The sequence below is a fragment of the Dipodomys ordii genome, unplaced genomic scaffold (genome assembly GCF_000151885.1).
Source record: "Dipodomys ordii isolate 6190 unplaced genomic scaffold, Dord_2.0 Scaffold52, whole genome shotgun sequence".
Lineage (NCBI taxonomy): Eukaryota > Metazoa > Chordata > Mammalia > Rodentia > Heteromyidae > Dipodomys > Dipodomys ordii.
In genome coordinates this window covers 11,287,291-11,297,078 of record NW_012267268.1, presented here as the reverse complement: position 1 = coordinate 11,297,078, position 9,788 = coordinate 11,287,291, and positions in this window count along the sequence as shown.

Here is a 9,788-nt window from a genome sequence, read left to right as displayed (position 1 = left end):
ACTAAAGCTAGATCCTTATATATCACCCTGCATCAGAATCAACTCCAAATGGATCATAGACCTTGGAGTCAAAGCAGACACTCTGAAAACATTACAGGATGGAACAGGAGAAACCCTAGATCTCCTTGGCACAGACCGATATTTTCTTAATAGAGACCCAGAAACACTTCTAGTTTTTTGATGATTAATTTGTGATAAAAATCTCGCAGAGTTTCAGCTGGCTTCCAACTGAAATCTTCAGATCCCAGCTTCCTAAGAAGCTAGGGTTACAGGTGTGAGCAACAAACACTCATCTTGTTGCACATTTTTTAATAGTCAAATTTGTAAGAATCCAGTCCTCTGAAAATGAATTCTCCAGCAGCTTTTGAGACCTAAACTTTAGAAGTGATCGGCCACAAGGGAGGGAAACTTCTATAAAGTTCCCAAGACCCCAGTGAAGCTGGTAATGCCAGCTCCTTTGTATATGAGGTTTGGGAAAAGGTTGAGCCAGCCTTCATAACCATTTGACTCCAAGGCACAAATAGATATAAACTCCCGTGTAAATAGATATAAACTCTTAGGTTCTTCTTCGTTTTATTTTTAATTTGGTTTTATTGTAAACATGCTGTTCAGAGAGGTTATAAGGACATGAATAAGGTATTTCCTTTCTTCCTTTTTTTTTTCCTTCCTTCCTTCCTTACTTTTTTCCTTCCTTCCTTCCTTCCTTCCTTACTTTTTTCCTTCCTTCCTTCCTTCCTTCCTTCCTTCCTTCCTTCCTTCTCTCTCTTTCTGTCTGTCTCTCTCTCTCACACACACACACTCTCTCTCTTTCTTTCTCTGTCATGGGGCTTGAACTCTGGGCTTGGGCACTGTCCGTGCACTCTGCAGCCCAAGGCAAGCGCTCTACCGCTTGAGCCACAGTACCACTTCCGGTTTTCTAGTGGTTTATTGGAGAAAAGAGCCTCACGGAGTTTCCTGCCCGGGCTGGCTTTGAACCGTGATCCTCAGATCTCAGCCTCCTGAATGGCGATGATTACAGGTGTGAGACACTGGCGCCCGGCTCGATTATTTTAAAAAAAAATATATATATATATATAGTAAAAATGTTATACAGAGGGGTTACAGTTACATGGGTAGGGTAATGGGTACATTTGGTAGCGAACACTGCTACCACCTCCTTTGTTTTCCCTCTACCATCACTTCCCTCTCAACGTCCCCAACTCCTCCCGTTCCCCCACCCCCACTGTAAAGTTGGTTTTCAACATAGTGTCCTTCCTCACAATGGGTCAGTCAGCATCCCCATTCAAGCGTTGCCCAACATCCCTTCCCCTCCCCAAATTACAAAAATGTATATAAAAGGTGCAGAACACCGGCATCAGATCCAGTGAAAATAGGGGTTATACCATGGGGGAAGACCATACAAAAGAATAACATAGTCATAGTAAGTACATGAAAAACACTAGCAAGAAAAAAAAAACCTGAGGTACATTTTGCTTAACATTATCTTATATGGTCATATGTACATAGCCTTTGACATTCTCTGCTTGTCCTAAGACATGTACTATCATTGCAAACAAGGGAAACAGTGAGACCTATGCCTGGCTTACTTCACTTAATATAATTTTTTCCAAGTTTTTCCACTTCCTAACAAATGAGGCAAAGCCATTTTTTCTGATGATGGCATAGAATTCCTATATATATTTCTTGATCCATTCATCTACTGAGGGGCATCTGGGTTTTGTTCCATATCTTAGCTATGGTAAATAATGCTGTGATAAACATTGCTGTGCTGATAGCTTTGGTCTGACCTTATTTGTGATCATTTGGGTAAATGCCCAAAAGTGGGATTGCTGGGTCATATGGGAACTCTATGTGGAGTCTTTTGAGGAACCTCCATACTGCTTTCCAAAGTGGTTGAACAAGTTCACACTCCCACCAACAATGTAGTAGGGTACCCTTTTGGCCATATCCCTTCCAGCATCTGTTGTTACTAGATTTATTGATTATAGCCATTTTAACTGAGGTGATGTAGAATCTCAAGGTTGTCTTGATTTGCATTTCTTTTATGGCTAGAGAAGTTGAGCATTTCTTCATATGTGTACTGGCCATTTTATTTCTTCTTCAGAGAAATCTCTCTTTAAGTCTTTAGCCCATTTGTTGATCAGACAGTTGTTTCTTTGAGGATTTGTTGTTGGGGAATTTAGTTTTTTGAGTTTGATATGTATTTTAGATATGAGACCCTTGTCCGTTGTATAGCTAGTGAAGATTTCCCAGTCCATGGGCTTTCTGTTGATCTTGCTAGCTTGTCCTTTGCTTTGCAGAAGCTCTGCAATTTCATGCAATCCAATTTGTTGTGTTTTTGGGTCTTTGTTACAAAAATTTCGGCCTGTGCCAAGGAGCCCTCGAGTTTCTCCCATTCCTTCCTGTAATGCTTTCATGGAGTCTTTTTTTTTTCTTTTATTTACTTCTTTGATTTTGATCCATTTGGTGTTGATTCTGGTGCAGGGTGATACATAAGGATCTAGCTTTAATTTTCTACAAGTGTCTAACCAATTTTGCCAGCACCATTTACCAAAAAGGCTGTTTTTCTTCCATTCTATTTCTTTAGCTCCCTTGTCAAATATTAGGTGGCTATAAGGCTGTCGGTTAATTTCTGGGTCTTTAGCCTTATTTTATTGGTCCTCAGGTCTGTTCTTGTGTCAGTGCCAAGTTGTTTTGATTACTATGGCTTTGTAGTAGAGTTTGAAATTTGGAATTGATATTCCTCCAGCACTGTTCTTTCTAAGGATTGTTTTTGCTATTCAGGGTCTTTTACTGTTCCATATGAATTTTTGGATTGCTGCTTCTATTTCCTGAAGAATGAGGTTGGAATATTGATAGGTATTGCATTGAATTTGTAGATAGCCTTTGGCAGTATTGCAATTTTTATGATGTTAATCCTCCCAATCCAGGGGAATGAGAGGTTTTTCCACTTGCTTAGTTCTGGTTTAATTTCCCTTTTCAGGTTTTAAAAGTTTTGTCAGAAGGTCCTTCACTCATTAGTTAATTCCTAAGTATTTTTCTTTCTTTGTGAGGCTATTACAAAAGGGGTTGCTTTCATAATTTCAGCAAGCTCTTCTCATTACTGGCATACAAAAAAGCTATTGATTTATACCCTGCTACTGCCAAAGTTTCCAATCAGCTCAAGTAACTTGAGAGTGGAGTTCATGGGGTTCTTTAAATACAAGATCATGTCATCTGCAAAAAGGGAGAGTTTTACTTCAACTTTCCCTATTTGGATCCCCTTTATGTCTGCAGCCTGTCTTATTGCCCTAGCTAGGCATTCTAATACTAGGTTGAAGAGGAGGGGAGAGAGTGGACAATCTTGCCTCATTCCTGAATTTAGATGAACTTGCTTTAATTTTTCGCCATTAAATATAATGTAGGCTGTAGGTTTGTCATACACAGCCTTTATTATATTGAGGTATGCTCCATTGATTCCTAGTTTTTCCCAGAACTTTCATCATAAAGGGGTGTTGGATCTTGTCCAATGCTTTTTCTGCATCTATTGAGATAGTCATGTGTTTTGTTTTGTTGGTCATGAGGCCTAAACTCTGGGCCTGGATGCTGTTCCTCAGCTTATCAGCTCAAGGTTAGCACTCTACCACTTGAGCCACAGCACCTCTTCTGGCTTTTTCTGCTTATGGGGTGCTGAGGTATTGAACCCACGGCCTCATGCTTGCGAGTCAAGCACTCTACCAATGAGCCACCTTCCCAGCCCCGTAATCATGTGGTTTTTATCCTTGCTCTTGTTGATGTGATTAATTATATTAATTGATTTGCATATATTAAACCAGCTTTGCATCTCTGAAATGAGTCCTGTTTGATTGTAGTGTACAATTTTTTGATGAGTTGTTGAAGTTGATTGGCCAAAATTTTGTTGAGAACTTTTGCACCAATATTTATCAAAGAAATGGGTCTACGGTTCTCTTTCTTTGATGAGTCCCTGCCTGGTTTGGGGATGGGGGTTATGCTGGCTTCATAAAAAGAGTATGGTAGTGAATTTTTGCTTTCAATGTCATTGAAGAGATAGAGGAGTATTGGTGTGAGTTCTGCTTTGAAGGCCTTGTAGAATTCAGCTGTAAATCCATCCAGTCCTGGGCTTTTCTTGAGTGGGAGGTCTTTTATTGCTGCTTCTATTTTGATGCTTGATATGGGTCAGTTAAGTTGGTTTAAATCATCTTGGTTTAGTTTGGGCATGTCAACATTTGCTAGAAATTTGTCCATATCTTTCAGATTCTCAAACTTATTAGCATAAAGGTTTGAGAAATATCCCCTTATTGTATTCTGAATCTTGGCTGTTTCTCTAGTGATTTTTCCATTCTTGTCTCTGAATTTGTTTATTTGGTTGTGTTCTCTTTTTTTTCTCATAAGATTTTCTAAGGGTCTGTCAATTTTATTTTTTTTAAAGACCCAACTCTTTGTTTTGTTAATTATTTCTATAGTTTTTGTAGACTCTAAATTATTTAATTCAGGTTTAATTTTAATTATTTGTTTTTATCTACTGGGTTGGGGTTTAGCTTGTTGTTCTTTTTCAAGGAGCTTTAGGTACCTCATTAAATCGTTGGTTTCAGATTTATCCATTTTGTTAATGTAGGAACTCAGAGCTATAAACTTGCCTCTGAGAACTGCCATTGCTGTGTCCAAGAGGAGCTGATACTTTGCATGTTCAATTTTGTTAAATGCCATGAACATTTGAATTTCCTTTCCTTTTTTCACATTTGCAAATGTGTTCTTTTTCAGTATCTATATTATTTTTCATTACAGTTTTTTTAATTGTAAAAATACAGTACAGAGGGGTTACAATTATATGGGCAAGGTAATGAGTACATTTGTTATCAAGCATTGTTGTCTCCTCCTTTGTTTCCCCTTCCCATTCCTTCCCATCTTCTCCCCCCCACCCCACTTCCCCCTTCCCCACCCCCTCCCTACCCCTCAGCCAAAGTTGTAAAGTTCGTTTTTTGAAATAACATCTTGTACATCTCATTGTTCCAATGGCTATCTGTATCCCTATTTAAGCAATTTATTTTTTCCCTTCCCCTCCACAAAGTATACCAACATCAAATACAGTGAAAACAGGGGTTATATTGTGGGTGAGGGAAATACAGAGCAACAAAAACATCATCTTATAAATCTGTTAGAAAGAATCGCAAGAAAGAAAAAAACATTTGAATCCTTATCTTGGAGTTCATTTCAGCTAACATCAACTTATCTAACCGTTTCTGCTTGTCTCAGACATATACTAATAATTGCAAATAAGGGAAATCATGGTACTTATGTTTCTTTGGGCCTGGCTTACTTCAGTTAATGTAATTTTTTCCAAGCCACATGCTCCTCAGTAGATGAATGGATCAAGAAAATGTGTTATATATACACAATGGAATTCTATGCCTCCATCAGAAAGAATTACATTGCCCAATTTGTTTGGAAATGGAAAGATTTGAATTTCCTTTCTAATCTTTCTAATCTCTTTCATGCTTCAACAGTGTGTTGTTCAGCCTGTATGTGTTATAGTATTTCCTTTGGTGGCTTTTGGTGTTGATTTCTAATTTTATTCCCTTGTGGTCTGAGAAAATACAGGGCATAATTTCAATGTTTCTGAATTTGGACAGATTTGCTTGTGGCCTAGAATGTGCTCTATTTTGGAGAATGTTCCATGTGCTGCTGAAAAGAAGGTGTAATCTGATGCTGCTGGGTGAAATATTCCATAAATGTCTGTTAAGTCTAGTTGATCTATGCAGATTTTAAGATCCGAGGTTTCTCTGTTGAGTTTTTGCTGGGTGATCTATCTAGTGGGGATGGTGGTATGTTAAAGTACCCAACAATTACTGTCTTTGATTCTATGTCCAATTACTGTCTTTGGATCTATGTCAGATTTGAGGGAAAGTCGAGTTTCTTGGATAAATTTGGATGCTGCATTATTTCGTGAATAGATATTTAGAATGGTAATATTCTCCTGGAGGAGAGATCCCTTAATTAGTATGTAGTGACCTTCTTTGTCAGTTCTCAGTGATTTTAATTTGAAGTCTATTTTACCTGTTATTAGGATTTCAACTCCTGCCTGTTTATTGGGGCCATGTGCTTGGTAGATTTTATTCCAGCCTTTCACTTTCAGAATATGTTTATTTTTGTGGGCAAGGTGTGTCTCTTGAAGACAGAAGATAGAAGGATCTTGCCTTTTCATCTAACTGGACAATCTATGTCGCTTAATTGGAGAGTTAAGACCATTAATATTGAATGTTTAGGACTGAGAGGTGTTTGTGCATCCCTACCTTGTTATCTTATTTGGGGGGTCAGGGAGAAGCTGTACCTTGGCCGTTCTTGTTGTGATTACGTATTTCTGTTTGTGGACTGCTTCATTGCCTATATTCTGTTCTTGTTGGTTTCTATATGTAGAAAGTCTGAGAATTTTTTGGTTTGGTAGAGATATATTACTTCATATTTTTCTTGCTGTGGAAGGTTTTTATTTGTCCTTCTGCTCTGAATGAGAGCTTAGCTGGGTAGATCATTCTTCGTTGGTAGTTATTTGACTTTAGGGCATGGCATACCTCTTTCCAAGCCATCCTTGCTTTTATGGTGTCTGCTGAGAAGTCTGAGGTGATTCTGATTGGGTTACCTTTATATGTGATTGTTCTCCCTGACATCTTTAAGAATTTTTTCTTTAGTGGCTATTGAGCTGGTATGGATTATAATGTGGTGGTGGGATGACCTGTTCTGTTCTGGTCTATTGTGGTTTAAAAGCTTCTTGTATCTGGATGGGCTTGTCCTTTTGTATATTTGGGAAGTTCAATGAGTACATTTCACAAGGAGCATTGTTACCCCCTCCTTTGTTTTGAGTCCCAGTGATGCAAGCCTCTCCAAGGATAGAAGGAGCTTCCCAACTGGTTCTGGAAGATTCCCTCTCATCACACTTCAATATTCTGACTGCCTGAGTGAATTGTTGCTGCCTTTCATGAAAAAAAAAATCTGCATCAGTTTGGAGTCACAGCAATTGCCAAGGCTTATTGGCTCCTGCATCTATTTAAAGTGTAATTTAGGTGCATGAATTGAGGTTGGAGTTCTGGGTGGGTGTGGTGAATACTTTTATATATGCCACCCACTTTTGTTTTCTTTTTTTTTTCATACAAGTAAATTGGGAAGTAATAAGTGGTCCTTGTCATATGCATATTCTTACTGGTTTCATTGTTCATATGTAATTGTCACACATCAAATCATCCTAATTATGCATATTTGTATATTCCTTCCTACTTTGCAATAAGCCTGTGTCTTTTACTTCTCTCCCTTTTAAAAACACTTTTCTCCCTCATATGCTTGCTTTTTAGATGGCTCAGACATGTTTAGATTCTTTCTCAGCGGAAACAAAGGCAAAGCAAACTTTCTTTCAGCTGGATTATATATCTCCTTTATATCCCCATAAAGTGCAGAATCTAAGATGCTCTTTCATCCCAACACCTGCCTTTTATGACTCTTATGATATCATATATTTTATTTGTGACTCCTTAAAGTGGATTGAAATGCAAACAAAAGAAATGAGATTCATTTAAAATGAAAGGCAGGATTGGTAATATGTTTATCTAGACTAATATTTTTAAATACCTATCAACACAGAAATGATTAATATAAGCTTTGAAAGACAAATACACAGGCAATCTTATCTGGCATTTATTTACTGCTCACTCTTTTTATTATTGTTTAGGAATGGAAAGCACTTAAATTTTTATATCTTTTAAATAGTAGATATTATTATACCATTCAAATCTGAAAAGTCAACACATTTATGGGAAACACAAAAGAAACACCTTTAGAAGTCCCAGCTTTTCTATAGCAGTTCCACTGTAATTGATTACCCAATCAAAATGATAAAAGAAAATACCTAGTTGAAGTTGTTTTAGTAACTCTCATGTAATTTTCACATAATTACAGAAGCAAAGTAGGGCTTCATAATGAGTTATCTTTTATTTTTCTTGTGTAGGATATAATCAGGGATTGAATGTAACAGTAGACACAGAGTTTATTGTCTAGCCATAGGGCACAGAGAAATATCAAGGGAAAGAACTTCCTGTTAGAGAGGAGTATTTTATCAAACAATAGATGGGTTGAAAACAATCCTTCTAACTAAATTGTCAGATTTGGGGGAGAAATTATCCCTTTGACTCACTCTCAAAATAATTCAGAACTAAAAGCAGGTACAGAAATAGAACTCATTGGCATCTTCAAACATAATACTTTCATCTGACTAATTACAGATTGTAAAGGAGACACCAAGCAATGTAACCAAAGGTACCCTCTAATTGGATCTCATGTGTTAAATCTTCCCCTCTTATAAGACTGTGATATCCATTTCAAGTCTGTTTTCAAAATATATTAAAAAAAAGTTTATCCTAAAAGGTCCCTACATTTCAGTTTGAGTATTAGGTTACAAGAAGAGTGATTTGAACTCTTTCTACGTCTAGAGTGAGCAGGTAGTCAGCCATGAACCACGAATGGAATAGAATCTATCTCCACATTTGAGACATTCAAATACAGCAAAAACACACTTCTACAATGGCCCTACAACTGGGCAATGTGTACACGTGTCCTGGCCCCCTTAGGTAGATCTGGGGATGGCACAAGAGCTCTACCACCAGGTTTTCCCAGCCCATGACCAGACAAAGAGTGTGAACAATGAGAAATTAGGTCAATCATAGTATACAGTTTTCTTGGTTGCTCCCATTCCAGTACCACTGGAACAATGCTCCAATTTTAGACATTGTATCTAAATGAGCCAAGGTATTACAATACCATTATACCCATGGAACAGGGTTAACATTGTCTCTAAAGTGTCACAGATTCATATAATATGGCATGAACAATTGAACCACTTTATTTGGTCATTTGGGAAATATGATATAGAAAGGTTTTTTTTTTTTTGGTCAGTTATTTGTCTTGAACTCTGGGCCTGGGTGCTGGCAAGCAGTCTACCACTTGAACCACAGCAACACTTCTAATTTCCTGGTGGTTTATTGGAGATAAGAGTCTTACAGACTTTCCTGCCCTGATTGACTTTGAACCACGATCCTCAGATCTCAACCTCCTGAGTAGCTAGGATTACAGGTGTGAGCCACAGTACCCGGCTTAAAAATTCTTTATGTAACATCATTGCTATGCTAGCAGAAACTGGAAGGCTAATCTTGGTTATTTCTTTATTAGAAGGGTAAAATCTCCCTTTATTAGAAGGTAAATGTCCCAGACAATGATGGAAAGTTTTTACTGGTAACAGTCAGTGGTCATGTGTCAGCAGCATGTGTCCTTATCATGGGCATTAAAAATGCTACCTTGGTTGGTGCAGGCTTGTAATGATGTCAACTCAGGAAGTAGAGCAAGGAGAATATATCAAGTTCCAGGCCAGCCCAAACAGTGTTAGCAAGATTCTGTCACAGAAATAAAATACAAAATGAAATAAATGGGAGCATGACAAGTGGTAAGGTATTTGCATAGCAAGCACAAGGTTCTAGGTTTTATCTATAGTAATCTCTCTCTCTCTCTTGCTCTCTCTCTCTCTCTCTCTCTCTCTCTCTGTGAGTGTGTAGAGGGGAGAACATGCCTTTGTCCTTAATCTTCATCCTATCTGCCTTTCTCACCCCTTCTTGTGTTTGATATGATCATGTTTTTAATTAAGAGTTATTCTGTTTCTGTGCAGAATATACAGTAAAATTTGTTTGCATCTATCTATCTATCTATCTATCTATCTATCTATCTATCTATCTATCTATCTATCTATCTATCTATCT